Source organism: Pseudophryne corroboree, unplaced genomic scaffold (genome assembly GCF_028390025.1).
Source record: "Pseudophryne corroboree isolate aPseCor3 unplaced genomic scaffold, aPseCor3.hap2 scaffold_334, whole genome shotgun sequence".
NCBI classification, from domain to species: Eukaryota; Metazoa; Chordata; class Amphibia; order Anura; family Myobatrachidae; genus Pseudophryne; species Pseudophryne corroboree.
The window spans coordinates 241,471-260,717 of NW_026970002.1; the positions used below are offsets into that span (position 1 = coordinate 241,471).

Here is a 19,247-nt window from a genome sequence, read left to right on the forward strand (position 1 = left end):
AGGCAAGTAAAAGGGTGTGGGCCCTGCAGCACTACCTGTAGTTTGCATTGTGCATTGGAAGCCTAGTTTGCTGTCTGTTTCCACATCTTTTTTCTTGAGCCCCTCCCGTCTATACCCTTGTGCACTATCCTGACTTCTCCTCCCGTCTGCTTACTTTGTGCCTTCCAAAGCACAATGCAAACTACAGGTAGTGCTGCAGGGCCCACACCCTTTTACTTGCCTTACAGAGCAGCTCTTGAGCTGTTACAGTGCCCAGCTGCTGCAAGAAATCAGCGTGAATGCTTCAGGGGCTGGGGCATGGCCAACATGAGCCCCACACCGAAGGAGGGTGGGGGTGTTTAATGCGAACTAGGGGTCTCGCACAATGCGAACTACAGGTAGTGCTGCAGGGCCCACACCCTTTTACTTGCCATACAGAGCAGCTCTGGAGCTGTTACAGTGCCCAGCTGCTGCAAGAAATGTGAACTAGGGGTCATCCAAGTGCCGCAAAAGGCCGCCATGCCCTGCACGCCCCTTTTCTCTTTTCATATGCAGACGAGGGTTGAAGCCAACTTTGACCCACTGCTTGGATGACATCGCCATATGCAAATCCATCTGCTGCAGGCCTTCCCCCAGGAATGCTTGCACTAGTTGTTGCATTTGGTTTGTTGTTTGGGGGTGCTTCAGTATTAGGCAGCCTTCTGCCCTCCCATGTTCATCTGAAAATATGTGTTCTCCCTGCAGTTGTTGTCCCCAGATGAGAGTTCCCTTGTGCTGCCTCAGTTGAATCTCCTTTACTTGACAGAGATGTGCCTGAGCAGAGGCCCTCCCCAGCCCTATCCCAAATCATACTTATTTTGCATAGGAGATACCATGGTCATGAAGACTGTTCTCCCAGGGAGCGGTTCATTCATTGCATTCTGGGTATGCTGACCCCTGTGATTTCCCCAAATGTGGGAAACTCGACTGCATTATTTAATGCGAACTAGGGGTCATCCAAGCACCGCAAAAGGCCGCCATGCCCTGCATACCCCTTTTCTCTTTTCATAAGCAGACGAGGTTTGAAGCCAACTTTGACCCACTGCTTGGATGACATCACTTGCTGCCTTTCCAATGAAGCAAGTTTAATTTAATAATAGGTGAAAAACCATCCCTACAAAGGTGTTAATCAGATACTTGGCTTTGTGGACACTTTTCAGAGCACAAATTTGTTAGCATAAAATAAAGCCAGAAAATGAAGAGCTGTTTAATCACTCAATTGGATTTTTCTGCCAGCATATTTCTTTTTCTCTGCAACCCACTGCTAAATTGTGCTTCCTAGCTGTTTTTATAAATTCACTGAATCAAATCTAACTCTGATTACATCAGAGAAGGCCAGGTACCCTACACCATAACAGGGGGTTTGAAATTTTGACTTGTCTACTTAAAGATCACCAAAATCTGATAACAAGGTCAATTAAGTCCCTGGGTGGGATTGAACCACCAACCTTTTGGTTAATAGCCTTACTGATTGCGCCACAGCAACACTTTGCAAAAGTCCATACTGACAAAGGCTAATAAGCATTCATCTAGAACGATTCCTAGAAACATTTTAAAAAGTCAATAATGTGGAGAGTTTTTGTAAGATGTTTCTTCCATCAACCAATGAAGAAACACATTGGTACTTTCCCATGATGAGTGAGTGCTTCAGGATCTTTTGCACTTACATGTGCAGCAGAGTACTGTAATGGAAGTGCTGGGTCCATAATCCATAACCCAGAGGTAGGAGCAACCAGGGCACGGGAGTATACAGCGCCGCTGGGAGTGATGAAGCTGCAGTAAAGATGTCTATTAGACCTAGCCTGCTGCAGCCCTTGTAGATTCTCATAAAACAAGTTCTTCTTTTCTTGTCAAAATTAATAGCTAAGAATAGGCTGCCTGAGGCAGGCCCCTGTTAATTGGCCTGCTACTGAAGGCACCAACTACAAACTGAGCTCCCTGTTCATGGAAGCGGGGTTATAGAGGAGAATGCACTGAGCTTCTTGGGAACAGTCAAAAGCTTTGAGCCGGTTGGTGCCTCAGATCAAGATCCTACTCTACACCCCAATGTGAATCCTTGTGGAGTCCAGTGTACCCCACAGAAGAAATTAATGTGTCACACCCATTGGCAGCAACCTTAGAATAGCTGCTGACGGGCACAATTGAGAAAGGAAGGGGGGGGGGGACATTTGAATCCAGCACATAGATGCAATTCAAATATGTAATTCGTACCTTCCTATTTTAAAATATAATGGATGAACCTCACCCTGTGAGAACAATCTTCATGATCAAGAGATCTCATATGCAAAATAAATATGAGTTGGGATAGGGCTGGGGAGGGCTGCTCGGGCAGCACCTCCCCCGTCAAGTTAAGGAGATTCAACTGAGGAAGCACAAGGGAACTCTCGTCTGGGGACAACAACTGCAGGGAGACCACATCTTTTCAGATGAACATGGGAGGGCGGAAGGCTGCCTAATACTGAAGCACCATATGCAACAACTAGTACAAGCATTCCTGGGGGAAGGTCTGCAGCAGACGGATTTGCATACGGTGATGTTATCCAAGCAGTGGGCCAAAGTTGACTGGAACCCTCATCTGCATATGAAAAGAGAAAAGGGGCATGCAGGGCATGGCGGCCTTTTGCAGTGCTTGGATGACCCCTAGTTCACATTAAACACCCCCACCCTCCTTTGGTGTGGGGCTCATGTTGGCCATGCCCCATCCCCTGAAGCATTCAAGCTGATTTCTTGCAGCAGCTGGGCACTGTAACAGCTCCAGAGCTGTTCTGTAAGGCAAGTAAAAGGGTGTGGGCCCTGCAGCACCACCTGTTGTTCGCATTGTGCGTTGGAAGGCACAAAGTAAGCAGACGGGAGGAGAAGTCAGGATAGTGCGCAAGGGCATTCTTTTCTCTTAGTCCGTAGAGGATGCTGGGGTCACATTAAGAACCATGGGGTATAGACGGGATCCGCAAGAGACATGGGCACTTTAAGACTTTCAAAGGGTGTGAACTGGCTCCTCCCTCTATGCCCCTCCTCCAGACTCCAGTTATAGGAACTGTGCCCAGGGAGACGGACATTTCGAGGAAAGGATTTATTGTTAAACTAAGGTGAGCATCTTACCAGCTCACACCTTAAACATGCCGCAGAATGTGGCATTCAACAGAACACAAGCCAACGGCATGAACAATTGCAGCAAAAAGCTGACCAGAACCATAACACAACATGTGTATAACCACAAGTAATAACTGCAGACACAGTATGGACTGGGACGGGTGCCCAGCATCCTCTACAGACTAAGAGAAAAGGATTTACCGGTAGGTATTAAAATCCTATTTTCTCATACGACCTAGAGGATGCTGGGGTCACATTAAGAACCATGGGGTTATACCAAAGCTCTTGAACGGGTGGGAGAGTGCGTACGACTCTGCAGCACCGAATGACCCAACTTAAGGTTATCATCAGCCAAGGTATCAAACTTGTAAAACTTAGCAAAAGTGTTTACTAAATAGCTGCTCGGCAAAGTTGCAATGCCGAGACTCCCCGACCAGCTGCCAAGGATGAACCCACCTTTCTTGTAGAATGGGTCTTCACCTACTTCAGTAACGGCAATCCTGCCGTGGAACGAGCATGCTGAATCTCACCACAGATCCAGCGCATAATGGTCTGCATGGAAGCAGGACACCAAATCCTGTTGGGAGCATACAGGACAAACAGAGCCTCTGTTTTCCTAATCTGAACCGTTCTGGTGACATACATTTTCAAAGTTCTGACCACAGCCAGAGACTTTGACTCAACGAAGGTGTCAGTGGCCAAAGGCACCATGTGGAAAGATGAACCACCTTCGGCAGAAATTGTTGACGTGTCCTCAATTCTGCTCTATCTTCATGAAAGATCAAATAAAGGCTCTTGTGATACTGCATGGTTTGTACTGTTTTCCATGTGCTCCCAGACCTTTAAGCAAGTAGCATGGTCAAGAAAGTTCTGTTTGAAAAGAAACAACATTTACTGTCATTGTTATGCAAATAAACTTACATTAAAGCTAACAAGAAAGCACACTCGTTCTGTCTTTAAACTGATAAAAGAAACCCCAATAATATGGGGCATGCAAAAATTGAGATAAAACTCAGTTTTGCTCCTCTCCACGGAAATCTTTAATAAAAGGCGAAATATTTGTTAGTTCTGAAGAGAAACCAGAGCATGACCAAGATTCCACCTGTCGCCTGAGTGCCATGCCAGCAGTTCTCATTCAGCTGAAAGTGAGCACCCAATTTGAATGAAAGAAAGCAGATTTCTCACCAGGCTTCCCCTTGCTATAAACATGGTTTGTACTCTTTTCCATGTGCTCCCAGATCTTTCAAGCAATTAGTGTGGTCAAGAAAGTTCTGTTTGAAAAGAAACAAACATTTACTGTCATTTCTATGCAAATGAGCTTACATTAAAGCACACTCGTTCTATCTTTAAACCGATAAAATAAAACCCCAATAAGATGGGGCATGCAAAAATTGAGATAAAACTCAGTTTTGCTCCTCTCCACGGAAATCTTTAGTAAAAGGCGAAAGATTTGTTCGTTCTGAAGAGAAACCAGAACATGACCAAGATTCCACCTGTCGCCTGAGTGCCATGCCAGCAGTCCTCATTCAGCTCAAAGTGAGCACCCAATTTGAAAGAAAGAAAGCAGATTTCTCACCAGGCTTCCCCTTGCTATAAACATGGTTTGTACTCTTTTCCATGTGCTCCCAGATCTTTCAAGCAATTAGTATAGTCAAGAAAGTTCTGTTTGAAAAGAAACAAACATTTACTGTCATTTCTATGCAAATGAGCTTACATTAAAGCACACTCGTTCTATCTTTAAACCGATAAAAGAAACCCCAATAAGACGGAGCATGCAAAAATTGAGATAAAACTCAGTTTTGCTCCTCTCCACGGAAATCTTTAGTAAAAGGCGAAAGATCTGTTCGTTTTGAAGAGAAACCAGAGCATGACCAAGATTCCACCTGTCGCCTGAGTGCCATGCCAGCAATCCTCATTCAGCTCAAAGTGAGCACCCAATTTGAAAGAAAGAAAGCAGATTTCTCACCAGGCTTCCCCTTGCTATAAACATGGTTTGTACTCTTTTCCATGTGCTCCCAGATCTTTCAAGCAATTAGTGTGGTCAAGAAAGTTCTGTTTGAAAAGAAACAAACATTTACTGTCATTTCTATGCAAATGAGCTTACATTAAAGCACACTCGTTCTATCTTTAAACCGATAAAATAAAATCCCAATAAGATGGGGCATGCAAAAATTGAGATAAAACTCAGTTTTGCTCCTCTCCACGGAAATCTTTAGTAAAAGGCAAAAGTTTTGTTCGTTCTGAAGAGAAACCAGAACATGACCAAGATTCCACCTGTCGCCTGAGTGCCATGCCAGCAGTCCTCATTCAGCTCAAAGTGAGCACCCAATTTGAAAGAAAGAAAGCAGATTTCTCACCAGGCTTCCCCTTGCTATAAACATGGTTTGTACTCTTTTCCATGTGCTCCCAGATCTTTCAAGCATTTAGTATAGTCAAGAAAGTTCTGTTTGAAAAGAAACAAACATTTACTGTCATTTCTATGCAAATGAGCTTACATTAAAGCACACTCGTTCTATCTTTAAACCGATAAAAGAAACCCCAATAAGACGGAGCATGCAAAAATTGAGATAAAACTCAGTTTTGCTCCTCTCCACGGAAATCTTTAGTAAAAGGCGAAAGATCTGTTTGTTTTGAAGAGAAACCAGAGTATGACCAAGATTCCACCTGTCGCCTGAGTGCCATGCCAGCAGTCCTCATTCAGCGCAAAGTGAGCACCCAATTTGAAAGAAAGAAAGCAGATTTCTCACCAGGCTTCCCCTTGCTATAAGCATGGTTTGTACTCTTTTCCATGTGCTCCCAGATCTTTCAAGCAATTAGAATGGTCAAGAAAGTTCTGTTTGAAAAGAAACAGACATTTATAGTCATTGTTATGCAAATAAACTTACATTAAAGCTAACAAGAAACTGATAAAAGAAACCCCAATAATATGGGGCATGCAAAAATTGAGATAAAACTCAGTTTTGCTCCTCTCCACAGAAATCTTTAATAAAAGGCGAAAGATTTGTTCGTTCTGAAGAGAAACCAGAGCATGACCAAGATTCCACCTGTCGCCTAAATGCTGTGCCAGCAGTCCTCATTCAGATCAAAGTGAGCGCCCAACTTGAAAGTAAGCAGATTTCTCACCTGGCTTCTCCTTGCTATAAGCATGGTTTGTACTGTATTCCATGTGCTCCCAGATCTTTCAAGCAAGTAGCATGGTCAAGAAAGTTCTGTTTGAAAAGAAACAAACATTTACTGTCATTTCTATGCAAATGAGCTTACATTAAAGCACACTCATTCTATCTTTAAACCGATAAAAGAAACCCCAAAAAGATGGGGCATGCAAAAATTGAGATAAAACTCGGTTTTGCTCCTCTCCACGGAAATCTTTAGTAAAAGGCGAAAGATTTGTTCGTTCTGAAGAGAAACCAGAGCATGACCAAGATTTTTATCTGAAAATATGTGTTCTCCCTGCAGTTGTTGTCCCCAGATGAGAGTTCCCTTGTGCTGCCTCAGTTGAATCTCCTTTACTTGACAGAGATGTGCCTGAGCAGCGGCCCTCCCCAGCCCTATCCCAAATCATACTTATTTTGCATAGGAGATACCATGGTCATGAAGATTGTTCTCCTAGGGTGAGGTTCATTCATTGCATTCTGGGTATGCTGACCCCTGTGATTTTCCCAAATGTGGGAAACTCGCTTTTATACCCTTGTGCACTATCCTGACTTCTCCTCCTGTCTGCTTACTTTGTGCCTTCCAATGCACAATGCAAACTACAGGTAGTGCTGCAGGGCCCACACCCTTTTACTTGCCTTACAGAGCTGCTCTGGAGCTGATACAGTGCCAAGCTGCTGCAAGAAATCAGCTTGAATGCTTCAGGGGATGGGGCATGGCCAACATGAGCCCCACACCGAAGGAGGGTGGGGGTGTTTAATGCGAACTAAGGGTCATCCAAGCGCCGCAAAAGGCCGCCATGCCCTGCATACCCCTTTTCTCTTTTCATATGCAGATGAGGGTTCCAGCCAACTTTGGCCCTCTGCTTGGATGACATCACCGTATGCAAATCCGTCTTCTGCAGAACTTCCCCCAGGAATGCTTGCACTAGTTGTTGCATTTGGTTTGTTGTTTGGGGGTGCTTCAGTATTAGGCAGCCTTCTGCCCTCCCATGTTCATCTGAAAATATGTGTTCTCCCTGCAGTTGTTGTCCCCAGATGAGAGTTCCCTTGTGCTGCCTCAGTTGAATCTCCTTTACTTGACAGAGATGTGCATGAGCAGCGGCCCTCCCCAGCCCTATCCCAAATCATACTTATTTTGCATAGGAGATACCATGGTCATGAAGATTGTTCTCCCAGGGTGAGGTTCATTCATTGCATTTTGGGTATGCTGACCCCTGTGATTTCCCCAAATGTGGGAAACTCGACTGCATTATTTGTGGTAGTGGGGGACTGTGTTTGTGCTTTCCTCTGGTCAGCTCTGTTAAAACTCAGATTTCTTTGTCTCAGATTTTCCTCTAGCCTTGTTCTTCTTTCGAGAGTTCCCTTGTGCTGCCTCAGGTGGATCTCCTTCACTTGACAGGGGGGTGCCCGAGCAGCGACCCTCCCCAGCTCTAGCCCAACTCCTACTTACCTGCCAGGTGAGATACTATGATCAGGAAGGTGCTTCTCCCAGGGCAAGGCTCACCCATTGCACTCTGGGTGTGCTGCTCCTACGATTTCCCCAAATGTGGGACACTTGACTGCATAATTTGTGTTTCCTCTGGTCGGCTCTCGTATAATTCAGATCTCTTTGTCTCAGGTCTTTCTCCAGCCTAGTTTGCTGTCTGTTTCCACTTCTTTTATCTTGAGCCCCTCCCTTCTATACCCTTGTGCACTATCCTGACTTCTCCTCCCGTCTGCTTACTTTGTGCCTTCCAATGCACAATGCAAACTACAGGTAGTGCTGCAGGGCCCACACAATCTTTTACTTGCCTTAAAGAGCAGCTCTGGAGCTGTTACAGTGCCCTGCTGCTGCAAGAAATCAGCTTGAATGCTTCAGGGGATGGGGCATGGCCAACATGAGCCCCACACCAAAGGTGGGTGGGGGTGTTTAATGCGAACTAGGGGTAATCCAAGCACCGCAAAAGGCCGCCATGCCCTGCACGCCCCTTTTCTCTTTTCATATGCAGATGAGGGTTGAAGCCAACTTTGACCCACTGCTTGGATGACATCACCATATGCAAATCCATCTGCTGCAGGCCTTGCCCCAGGAATGCTTGCACTAGTTGTTGCATTTGGTTTGTTGTTTGGGGGTGCTTCAGTATTAGGCAGCCTTCTGCCCTCCCATGTTCATCTGAAAATATGTGTTCTCCCTGCAGTTGTTGTCCCCAGATGAGAGTTCCCTTGTGCTGCCTCAGTTGAATCTCCTTTACTTGACAGAGATGTGCCTGAGCAGCGGCCCTCCCCGCCCTATCCCAAATCATACTTATTTTGCATAGGAGACACCATGGTCATGAAGATTGTTCACCCAGGGTGAGGTTCATTCATTGCATTCTGGGTATGCTGACCCCTGTGATTTCCCCAAATGTGGGAAACTCGCCTGCATTTTTTGTGGTAGTGGGGGACTGTGTTTGTGTTTTCCTCTGGTCAGCTCTGGTAAAAGTCAGATTTCTTTGTCTCATATATTCCTCTAGCCTTGTTCTTCTTTCGAGAGTTCCCTTGTGCTGCCTCAGTTGGATCTCCTTCACTTGACAGGGGGGTGCCCGAGCAGTGACCCTCCCCAGCTCTAGCCCAACTCCTACTTACCTGCCAGGTGAGATACTATGATCATGAAGGTGCTTCTCCCAGGGCAAGGCTCACCCATTGCACTCTGGGTGTGCTGCTCCTGTGATTTCCCCAAATGTGGGAAACTTGATTGCATAATTTGTGTTTCCCCTGGTCGGCTCTCGTATAATTCAGATCTCTTTGTCTCAGGTCTCTCTCCAGCCTAGTTTGCTGTCTGTTTCCACTTCTCTTTTCTGGAGCCACTCCCTTCTATGCCCTTGCGCACTATCCTGACTTCTCCCGTCTGCTTACTTTGTGCCTTCCAACGCACAATGCGAACTACAGGTGGTGCTGCAGGGCCCACACCCTTTTAGTTGCCTTACAGAGCAGCTCTGGAGCTGTTACAGTGCCCAGCTGCTGCAAGAAATCAGCTTGAATGCTTCAGGGGCTGGGGCATAGCCAACATGAGCCCCACACCAAAGGAGGGTGGGGGTGTTTAATGCGAACTAGGGGTCATCCAAGCACCGCAAAAGGCCGCCATGCCCTGCATGCCCCTTTTCTCTTTTCATATGCAGATGAGGGTTCCAGCCAACTTTGGCCCACTGCTTGGATGACATCACCGTATGCAAATCCGTCTGCTGCAGACCTTCCCCCAGGAATGCTTGTACTAGTTGTTGCATATGGTTTGATATTTGATGGTGCTTCAGTATTAGGCAGCCTTCCGCCCTCCCATGTTCATCTGAAAAGATGTGGTCTCCCTGCAGTTGTTGTCCCCAGACGAGAGTTCCCTTGTGCTTCCTCAGTTGAATCTCCTTAACTTGATGGGGGAGGGGCTGCCCGAGCAGCCACCCTCCCCAGCCCTATCCCAACTCATACTTATTTTGCATATGAGATCTCTTGATCATGAAGATTGTTCTCACAGGGTGAAGTTCATCCATTATATTTTAAAATAGGAAGGTACAAATTACATATTTGAATTGCATCTATGTGCTGGATTCAAATGTCCCCCCCCCCCCCCCTTCCTTTCTCAATTGTGCCCATCAGCAGCTATTCTAAGGTTGCTGCCAATGGGTGTGACACATTAATTTCTTCTGTGGGGTACACAGGACTCCACAAGGATTCACATTGGGGTGTAGAGTAGGATCTTGATCTGAGGCACCAACCGACTCAAAGCTTTTGACTGTTCCCAAGATGCTCAGCGCATCCTCCTCTATAACCCCGCTTCCATGAACAGGGAGCTCAGTTTGTAGTTGGTGCCTTCAGTAGCAGGCCACTTAACAGGGGCCTGCCTCAGGAAGCCAATTCTTAGCTATTCATTTTGACAAGAAAAGAAGAACTTGTTTTATGAGAATCTACAAGGGCTGCAGCAGGCTAGGTCTAATAGACATCTTTACTGCAGCTTCATCACTCCCAGCGGCGCTGTATACTCCCGTGCCCTGGTTGCTGGGTCACTGCAGCGGAGGCTCCGGTTTCTTCCTAAGGTCAGTCACACACACACCGCCCTTCCGGATCACGAGGCCGCTGATGAAGGGGAGCGTGGCCGTAGGGGGTGGACCGTGTGCGCACTGGCGTGGACACTGATTACTGGGCAGCCGCTCCACTAGCCACCAGGTACAGTTAAGGAGCACAGGTCTGGGAGTTTTTCTCCTATATTAAACCAATTTTGTACTGCCCGCAGCGCATTGTGATAGGTAATAGGGCCTGATTCAGGTTGGATTGCAATCACAATAAGTGATCCAACTGCAAAAATTGCTAAGAGCATACGCATGTGCCTGCATTTTCTGCGGCACCCCGCAGAGAATGCGATCGCCTCTGCCTGTCAATCGGGGCAGGGGGGGAGAGGGGGGTCAGCAACACTCCATTTCCATGTCAGGGATGGAGCGGTGCGGGGGCAAGGCTTCAAAATGGGGTCTGCAATGGAGGAGACACAGGGGGCGTGGTCACAGCAGCTGTATGACATCACATTCAGCCGCTGTGATCACAAAAATGGTGGCGGCTTCCTGCGCGCACATACAGTCTGCACCAGCAGGAGGCTACACCATTTTTTATGATCACGCTGAACTGCAGTGCGACTGCAATTACAGCATGGTCAAGAAGGGAGGCGTCATGCTGGGTGGCCATAAGAGATGAGCGGGTTCGGTTCCTCGGAATCCGAACCCGCCCGAACTTCACCCTTTTTTGCTCGGGTCCGAGCAGACTCGGATCCTCTCGCCTTGCTCGGTTAACCCGAGCGCGCCCGAACGTCATCATCCCGCTGTCGGATTCTCACGAGACTTGGATTCTATATAAGGAGCCGCGCGTCGCCGCCATTTTCACATGTGCATTGAGATTGATAGGGAGAGGACGTGGCTGGCGTCCTCTCCGTTTAGATTAGAAGATAGAGACGAGTGACATTTGATTTACTACTAATTTGGGGAGCAGTTGAACTTGTCAGGAGTACTCAGTAGTGCAGAGTTTTGCTGATAGTGACCACCAGTTTTATTATTTATAATCCGTTCTCTGCCTGAAAAAAAACGATACACATACCATATCTGTGCTCAGCCTCAGTGTGCTGCATGATATATCATCTATGTATATCTGACTGTGCTGAGTGCTCACTGCTCACACAGCTTAATTGTGGGGGAGACTGGGGAGCAGTTATAGCAGGAGTACAGTGCACACTTTTGCTGCCAGTGTGACCACCAGTATATTGTCTGCCTGAAAAAGTTAAACACTCCTGTGGTGTTTTTTTTTTATTCTATAAATGCATTCTGCTGACAGTGTCCAGCAGGTCCGTCATACATATATTATATAAATATTTACCTGCAGTAGTGTTATATTTTTTTTTCATCTTTATCATCTCTATATTAGCAGACGCAGTACGGTAGTCCACGGCTGTGGCTATCTCTGTGTCGTCAGTGCTCGTCCATAATTGTATACCTACCTACCTGTGGTGGGTTTTTTTTTTCTATCTTCTTCATACTAGTAGTTTAGGAGTCTACTGACAGTGTCCACCAGGTCCATCATTATATTATATACCTACAGTAGTAATATATTTATTATATTATCTATACTAGCAGACGCAGTACGGTAGTCCACGGCTGTGGCTATCTCTGTGTCGTCAGTGCTCATCCATAATTGTATACCTAACTACCTGTGGTGGGGGTTTTTTTTTATCTTCTTCATACTAGTAGTTTAGCAGTCTGCTGACAGTGTCCACCAGGTCCGTCATTATATTATATACCTACAGTAGTAATATATTTATTATATTATCTATACTAGCAGATGCAGTACGGTAGTCCACGGCTGTACCTACCTCTGTGTCGTCAGTGCTCGTCCATAATTGTATACCTACCTGTGGTGGGGTTTTTTTTTCTATCTTCTTCATACTAGTAGTTTAGGAGTCTGCTGACAGTGTCCACCAGGTCCGTCATTATATTATATACCTACAGTAGTAATATATTTAGTATATTATCTATACTAGCAGACGCAGTACGGTAGTCCACGGCTGTACCTACCTCTGTGTCGTCACTCGTCCATAATTGTATACCTAACTGTGGTGGTTTTTTTTTTCTATCTTCTTCATACTAGTAGTTTAGCAGTCTGCTGACAGTGTCCACCAGGTCCGTCATTATATTATATATACCTACAGTAGTTATATATATTTTTTTTTATATCATTAATTATCATCTCTATACTAGCAGACGCAGTACGGTAGGCCACGGCTGTGGCTATCTCTGTGTCGTCAGTGCTCGTCCATAATTGTATACCTACCTACCTGTGGTGGAAGTTTTTTTCTATCTTCTTCATACTAGTAGTTTAGCAGTCTGCTGACAGTGTCCACCAGGTCCGTCATTATATTATATATACCTACAGTAGTTATATATATATTTTTTTTTATATCATTAATTATCATCTCTATACTAGCAGACGCAGTACGGTAGTCCACGGCTGTAGCTACCTCTGTGTCGTCAGTCACTCGTCATCCATAAGTATACTAGTATCCATCCATCTCCATTGTTTACCTGAGGTGCCTTTTAGTTGTGCCTATTAAAATATGGAGAACAAAAATGTTGAGGTTCCAAAAATAGGGAAAGATCAAGATCCACTTCCACCTCGTGCTGAAGCTGCTGCCACTAGTCATGGCCGAGACGATGAAATTCCATCAACGTCGTCTGCCAAGGCCGATGCCCAATGTCATAGTACAGAGCATGTAAAATCCAAAACACAAAAGATCAGTAAAAAATGACTCAAAAATCTAAATAAAAATCGTCGGAGGAGAAGCGTAAACTTGCCAATATGCCATTTACCACACGGAGTGGCAAGGAACGGCTGAGGCCCTGGCCTATGTTCATGGCTAGTGGTTCAGCTTCACATGAGGATGGAAGCACTCAGTCTCTCGCTAGAAAAATGAAAAGACTTAAGCTGGCAAAAGCACAGCAAAGAACTGTGCGTTCTTCAAAATCACAAATCCACAAGGAGAGTCCAATTGTGTCGGTTGCGATGCCTGACCTTCCCAACACTGGACGTGAAGAGCATGCACCTTCCACCATTTGCACGCCCCCTGCAAGTGCTGGAAGGAGCACCCGCAGTCCAGTTCCTGATAGTCAGATTGAAGATGTCAGTGTTGAAGTACACCAGGATGAGGAGAATATGGGTGTTGCTGGCGCTGGGGAGGAAATTGACAAGGAGGATTCTGATGGTGAGGTGGTTTGTTTAAGTCAGGCACCCGGCGAGACACCTGTTGTCCGTGGGAGGAATATGGCCATTGACATGCCTGGTGAAAATACCAAAAAAATCAGCTCTTCGGTGTGGAAGTATTTCAACAGAAATGCGGACAACAGGTGTCAAGCCGTGTGTTGCCTTTGTCAAGCTGTAATAAGTAGGGGTAAGGACGTTAACCACCTCGGAACATCCTCCCTTATACGTCACCTGCAGCGCATTCATCATAAGTCAGTGACAAGTTCAAAAACTTTGGGCGACAGCGGAAGCAGTCCACTGACCAGTAAATCCCTTCCTCTTGTAACCAAGCTCACGCAAACCACCCCACCAACTCCCTCAGTGTCAATTTCCTCCTTCCCCAGGAATGCCAATAGTCCTGCAGGCCATGTCACTGGCAATTCTGACGAGTTCTCTCCTGCCTGGGATTCCTCCGATGCATCCTTGAGTGTAACGCCTACTGCTGCTGGCGCTGCTGTTGTTGCTGCTGGGAGTCGATGGTCATCCCAGAGGGGAAGTCGTAAGACCACTTTTACTACTTCCACCAAGCAATTGACTGTCCAACAGTCCTTTGCGAGGAAGATGAAATATCACAGCAGTCATCCTGCTGCAAAGCGGATAACTGAGGCCTTGGCATCCTGGGCAGTGAGAAACGTGGTTCCGGTATCCATCATTACTTCAGAGCCAACTATAGACTTGATTGAGGTACTGTGTCCCCGGTACCAAATACTATCTAGGTTCCATTTCTCTAGGCAGGCGATACCGAAAATGTACACAGACCTCAGAAAAAGACTCACCAGTGTCCTAAAAAATGCAGTTGTACCCAATGTCCACTTAACCACGGACATGTGGACAAGTGGAGCAGGGCAGACTCAGGACTATATGACTGTGACAGCCCACTGGGTAGATGTATTGACTCCCGCCGCAAGAACAGCAGCGGCGGCACCAGTAGCAGCATCTCGCAAACGCCAACTCTTTCCTAGGCAGGCTACGCTTTGTATCACCGCTTTCCAGAATACGCACACAGATGAAAACCTCTTACGGCAACTGAGGAAGATCATCACAGAATGGCTTACCCCAATTGGACTCTCCTGTGGATTTGTGGCATCGGACAACGCCAGCAATATTGTGCGTGCATTATATCTGGGCAAATTCCAGCACGTCCCATGTTTTGCACATACCTTGAATTTGGTGGTGCAGAATTATTTAAAAAACGACAGGGGCGTGCAAGAGATGCTGTCGGTGGCCACAAGAATTGCGGGACACTTTCGGCGTACAGGCACCACGTACAGAAGACTGGAGCAACACCAAAAACGCCTGAACCTGCCCTGCCATCATCTGAAGCAAGAAGTGGAAACGAGGTGGAATTCAACCCTCTATATGCTTCAGAGGATGGAGGAGCAGCAAAAGGCCATTCAAGCCTATACATCTGACCACGATATAGGAGGTGGAATGCACCTGTCTCAAGCGCAGTGGAGAATGATTTCAACGTTGTGCAAGGTTCTGCAACCTTTTGAACTTGCCACACGTGAAGTCAGTTCAGACACTGCCAGCCTGAGTCAGGTCATTCCCGTCATCAGGCTTTTGCAGAAGAAGCTGGAGACATTGAAGGAGGAGCTAAGACAGAGCGATTCCGCTAGGCATGTGGGACTTGTGGATGGAGCCCTTCATTCGCTTAACCAGGATTCACGGGTGGTCAATCTGTTGAAATCAGAGCACTACATTTTGGCCACCGTGCTCGATCCTAGATTTAAAACCTACGTTGTATCTCTCTTTCCGGCAGACACAAGTCTGCAGGGGTTCAAAGACCTGCTGGTGAGAAAATTATCAAGTCAAGCGGAACTTGATCGGTCAACAGCTCCTCCTTCACATTCTCCCGCAATTGGGGGTGCGAGGAAAAGGCTCAGAATTCCGAGCCCACCCGCTGGCGGTGATGCAGGGCAGTCTGGAGCGACTGCTGATGCTGACATCTGGTCCGGACTGAAGGACCTGCCAACGATTACGGACATGTCGTCTACTGTCACTGCATATGATTCTCTCACCATTGAAAGAATGGTGGAGGATTATATGAGTGACCGCATCCAAGTAGGCACGTCAGACAGTCCGTACGTATACTGGCAGGAAAAAGAGGCAATTTGGAGGCCCTTGCACAAACTGGCTTTATTCTACCTAAGTTGCCCTCCCACAAGTGTGTACTCCGAAAGAGTGTTTAGTGCCGCCGCTCACCTTGTCAGCAATCGGCGTACGAGGTTACTTCCAGAAAATGTGGAGAAGATGATGTTCATTAAAATGAATTATAATCAATTGCTCCGTGGAGACATTGACCAGCAGCAATTGCCTCCACAAAGTATACAGGGAGCTGAGATGGTGGATTCCAGTGGGGACGAATTGATAATCTGTGAGGAGGGGGATGTACACGGTGATGAATCGGAGGATGATGATGAGGTGGACATCTTGCCTCTATAGAGCCAGTTTGTGCAAGGAGAGATTTATTGCTTCTTTTTTGGTGGGGGTCCAAACCAACCCGTCATTTCAGTCACAGTCGTGTGGCAGACCCTGTCACTGAAATGATGGGTTGGTTAAAGTGTGCATGTCCTGTTTATACAACATAAGGGTGGGTGGGAGGGCCCAAGGCAATTCCACCTTGCACCTCTTTTTTCTTTTATTTTTCTTTGCGTCATGTGCTGTTTGGGGAGTGTTTTTTGGAAGGGCCATCCTGCGTGACACTGCAGTGCCACTCCTAGATGGGCCAGGTGTTTGTGTCGGCCACTTGGGTCGCTGAGCTTAGTCACACAGCTACCTCATTGCGCCTCTTTTTTTCTTTGCGTCATGTGCTGTTTGGGGAGTGTTTTTTGGAAGGGCCATCCTGCGTGACACTGCAGTGACACTCCTAGATGGGCCAGGTGTTTGTGTCGTCCACTTGGGTCGCTGAGCTTAGTCACACAGCTACCTCATTGCGCCACTTTTTTTCTTTGCGTCATGTGCTGTTTGGGGAGTGTTTTTTGGAAGGGCCATCCTGCGTGACACTGCAGTGCCACTCCTAGATGGGCCAGGTGTTTGTGTCGGCCACTTGGGTCGCTGAGCTTAGTCACACAGCTACCTCATTGCGCCTCTTTTTTTCTTTGCGTCATGTGCTGTTTGGGGAGTGTTTTTGGAAGGGCCATCCTGCGTGACACTGCAGTGCCACTCCTAGATGGGCCAGGTGTTTGTGTCGGCCACTTGGGTCGCTGAGCTTAGTCACACAGCTACCTCATTGCGCCTCTTTTTTTCTTTGCGTCATGTGCTGTTTGGGGAGTGTTTTTTGGAAGGGCCATCCTGCGTGACACTGCAGTGCCACTCCTAGATGGGCCAGGTGTTTGTGTCGGCCACTTGGGTCGCTGAGCTTAGTCACACAGCTACCTCATTGCGCCTCTTTTTTTTTTTGCGTCATGTGCTGTTTGGGGAGTGTTTTTTGGAAGGGCCATCATGCGTGACACTGCAGTGCCACTCCTAGATGGGCCAGGTGTTTGTGTCGGCCACTTGGGTCACTGAGCTTAGTCATCCAGCGACCTCGGTGCAAATTTTAGGACTAAAAATAATATTGTGAGGTGTGAGGTGTTAAGAATAGACTGAAAATTAGTGGAAATTATGGTTATTGAGGTTAATAATACTTTGGGATCAAAATGACTCCCAAATTCTATGATTTAAGCTGTTTTTTAGGGTTTTTTGAAAAAAACACCCGAATCCAAAACACACCCGAATCCGACAAAAAAAATTCGGTGAGGTTTAGCCAAAACGCGTTCAAACCCAAAACACGGCCGCGGAACCGAACCCAAAACCAAAACACAAAACCCGAAAAATTTCCGGTGCACATCTCTAGTGGCCATGCCATGTCACTGTGCAGGAGCCAGCACCGCTCACACACTAGTCCCCGGTGCAGCCCCCAACCCCCGGGACACCCGGAGCAACAAAATGTAGATTCAGGCCACCAGGCCACGCCCCTACCTATGAAACCATGCCTCCTTTTTACCATTGCGCTGCTTATCTGCGCGCACTGCATTACAATCTCCCTCGCCACCTCTCTGGGTGTCACCAGTGATAGTGACACCTCTGCCATGCTTGTAGCAGCTGGTCCTAAGATCTACGCCTCAAGCCCTGAGTGTTTGCCCTTGTGACTTGTTGATCATCATAGCAAAGCAGATGCTTACAGAAAACTGCAGGGGCTTAGATTGAAAATAAAAAAAATTGATGGGTATAAGGTAGAGAGGAGCGGGTTCGGTTCTCCGAGAACCGAATTCCCCACGAACCCCACGAACTCCTCCTCCGAGGCAGGCTCGGTTGTTCCCGCCTGACTCGGAAAACCTGAACAAGGGAAAATGTCATCATCCCGCTGTCGGATTCTCGCGAGATTCGGATTCCATATAAAGAGCTGCGCGTTGCCGCCATTTTTACTCGTGCATTGAAGAGAGAGCGGAGAGGACGTGGCTATATTCTCTCAGTGGAAATCTCAATATCAGTGCTCAGTATCAGTGGATACTTATTGCTGCTCAGTAATACTAGTAGTGTGTCTCTCCTGCTCAGTGTCAGTTCTCAGTAGTATCCTCATCAGTGCTCAGTATCACTGCTCATTGTCTTGTGCTGCATTGTTGTGCTCAGCATACTACAGTACATTACTAATAGTCCAGTGCTGCATCTTGCTGCTCAGTGTCAGTTCTAGTATCCTCATCAGTGCTCACTATCACTGCTCATTGCATTGTGGTGTTCTGTATACTACAGTAACATAGTAATATAGTAACATATAGTAACATAGTTTTTGAGGTTGAATAGAGGCAAATTGCCCATCGTGTTCAACCTGTTTTAAGTTGTGATGATTCTACATACTTGCTGAATAATGTTTTATGACTAGTTAGCTACTACAACTCATGTTACCCCCGGATTAACCATGTTGATATTTTAAGTATTATAACCTTGGATAGCTTTTTCATTCAGAAATGTATCCATTCCTTTTTTAAATCCAATTACAGAGTCCGCCATTACCACCTTCCCTGGCAGGGAATTCCACATCCTGATTGCCCTAACAGTGAAGATCATAGTATCTCACCTGGCAGGTAAGTAGGAGTTGGGCCAGAGCTGTGGAGGATTGCTGCTCGGGCACCCCCTGTCAAATGAAGGAGATCCAACTGAGGCAGCACAAGGGAACTCTCGAAAGAAGAACAAGGCTAGAGGAAGATCTGAGACAAAGAAATCTGACTTTTACCAGAGCTGACCAGAGGAAAGCACAAACACAGTCCCCCACTACCACAAATAATGCAGTCGAGTTTCCCACATTTGGGGAAATCACAGGGGTCAGCATACCCAGAATGCAATGAATGAACCTCACCCTGGGAGAACAATCTTCATGACCATGGTATCGCCTATGCAAAATAAGTATGATTTGGGATAGGGCTGGGGAGGGCCGCTGCTCAGGCACATCTCTGTCAAGTAAAGGAGATTCAACTGAGGCAGCACAAGGGAACTCTCATCTGGGGACAACAACTGCAGGGAGAACACATATTTTCAGATGAACATGGGAGGGCAGAAGGCTGCCTAATACTGAAGCACCCCCAAACAACAAACCAAATGCAACAACTAGTACAAGCATTCCTGGGGGAAGTTCTGCAGAAGACGGATTTGCATACGGTGATGTCATCCAAGCAGTGGGCCAAAGTTGGCTGGATCCCTCATCTGCATATGAAAAGAGAAAAG

The 19,247-nt window shown here is 46.7% G+C and overlaps 12 non-coding genes and 2 pseudogenes across 12 annotated transcripts; 6 read left to right on the forward strand and 8 right to left on the reverse strand.

The window, feature by feature from the left end:
• Positions 1-827: 827 nt before the first annotated feature.
• On the forward strand, positions 828-1,006 carry LOC135019443 (U1 spliceosomal RNA; annotated as a pseudogene).
• A 3,074-nt stretch (positions 1,007-4,080) lies between these two features.
• LOC135019520 (U5 spliceosomal RNA) lies at positions 4,081-4,196 on the reverse strand. The gene has a single exon (XR_010217068.1). It is a non-coding gene; the product is annotated as a U5 spliceosomal RNA (small nuclear RNA).
• A 275-nt stretch (positions 4,197-4,471) lies between these two features.
• LOC135019463 (U5 spliceosomal RNA) lies at positions 4,472-4,587 on the reverse strand. The gene has a single exon (XR_010217013.1). It is a non-coding gene; the product is annotated as a U5 spliceosomal RNA (small nuclear RNA).
• A 274-nt stretch (positions 4,588-4,861) lies between these two features.
• Positions 4,862-4,977, reverse strand: LOC135019492 (U5 spliceosomal RNA). Its single transcript, XR_010217041.1, has one exon. It is a non-coding gene; the product is annotated as a U5 spliceosomal RNA (small nuclear RNA).
• Positions 4,978-5,252: 275 nt separating this feature from the next.
• Positions 5,253-5,368, reverse strand: LOC135019512 (U5 spliceosomal RNA). The gene has a single exon (XR_010217060.1). It is a non-coding gene; the product is annotated as a U5 spliceosomal RNA (small nuclear RNA).
• A 274-nt stretch (positions 5,369-5,642) lies between these two features.
• On the reverse strand, positions 5,643-5,758 carry LOC135019498 (U5 spliceosomal RNA). The gene has a single exon (XR_010217047.1). It is a non-coding gene; the product is annotated as a U5 spliceosomal RNA (small nuclear RNA).
• A 264-nt stretch (positions 5,759-6,022) lies between these two features.
• Positions 6,023-6,138, reverse strand: LOC135019505 (U5 spliceosomal RNA). Its single transcript, XR_010217054.1, has one exon. It is a non-coding gene; the product is annotated as a U5 spliceosomal RNA (small nuclear RNA).
• A 270-nt stretch (positions 6,139-6,408) lies between these two features.
• On the reverse strand, positions 6,409-6,524 carry LOC135019456 (U5 spliceosomal RNA). The gene has a single exon (XR_010217006.1). It is a non-coding gene; the product is annotated as a U5 spliceosomal RNA (small nuclear RNA).
• Positions 6,525-6,668: 144 nt separating this feature from the next.
• On the forward strand, positions 6,669-6,796 carry LOC135019446 (U1 spliceosomal RNA; annotated as a pseudogene).
• Positions 6,797-7,389: 593 nt separating this feature from the next.
• Positions 7,390-7,553, forward strand: LOC135019489 (U1 spliceosomal RNA). The gene has a single exon (XR_010217038.1). It is a non-coding gene; the product is annotated as a U1 spliceosomal RNA (small nuclear RNA).
• Positions 7,554-7,705: 152 nt separating this feature from the next.
• Positions 7,706-7,868, forward strand: LOC135019325 (U1 spliceosomal RNA). Its single transcript, XR_010216913.1, has one exon. It is a non-coding gene; the product is annotated as a U1 spliceosomal RNA (small nuclear RNA).
• Positions 7,869-8,543: 675 nt separating this feature from the next.
• Positions 8,544-8,707, forward strand: LOC135019245 (U1 spliceosomal RNA). Its single transcript, XR_010216837.1, has one exon. It is a non-coding gene; the product is annotated as a U1 spliceosomal RNA (small nuclear RNA).
• A 152-nt stretch (positions 8,708-8,859) lies between these two features.
• LOC135019398 (U1 spliceosomal RNA) lies at positions 8,860-9,022 on the forward strand. Its single transcript, XR_010216970.1, has one exon. It is a non-coding gene; the product is annotated as a U1 spliceosomal RNA (small nuclear RNA).
• Positions 9,023-18,769: 9,747 nt separating this feature from the next.
• On the reverse strand, positions 18,770-18,933 carry LOC135019149 (U1 spliceosomal RNA). Its single transcript, XR_010216744.1, has one exon. It is a non-coding gene; the product is annotated as a U1 spliceosomal RNA (small nuclear RNA).
• Positions 18,934-19,247: the final 314 nt, after the last annotated feature.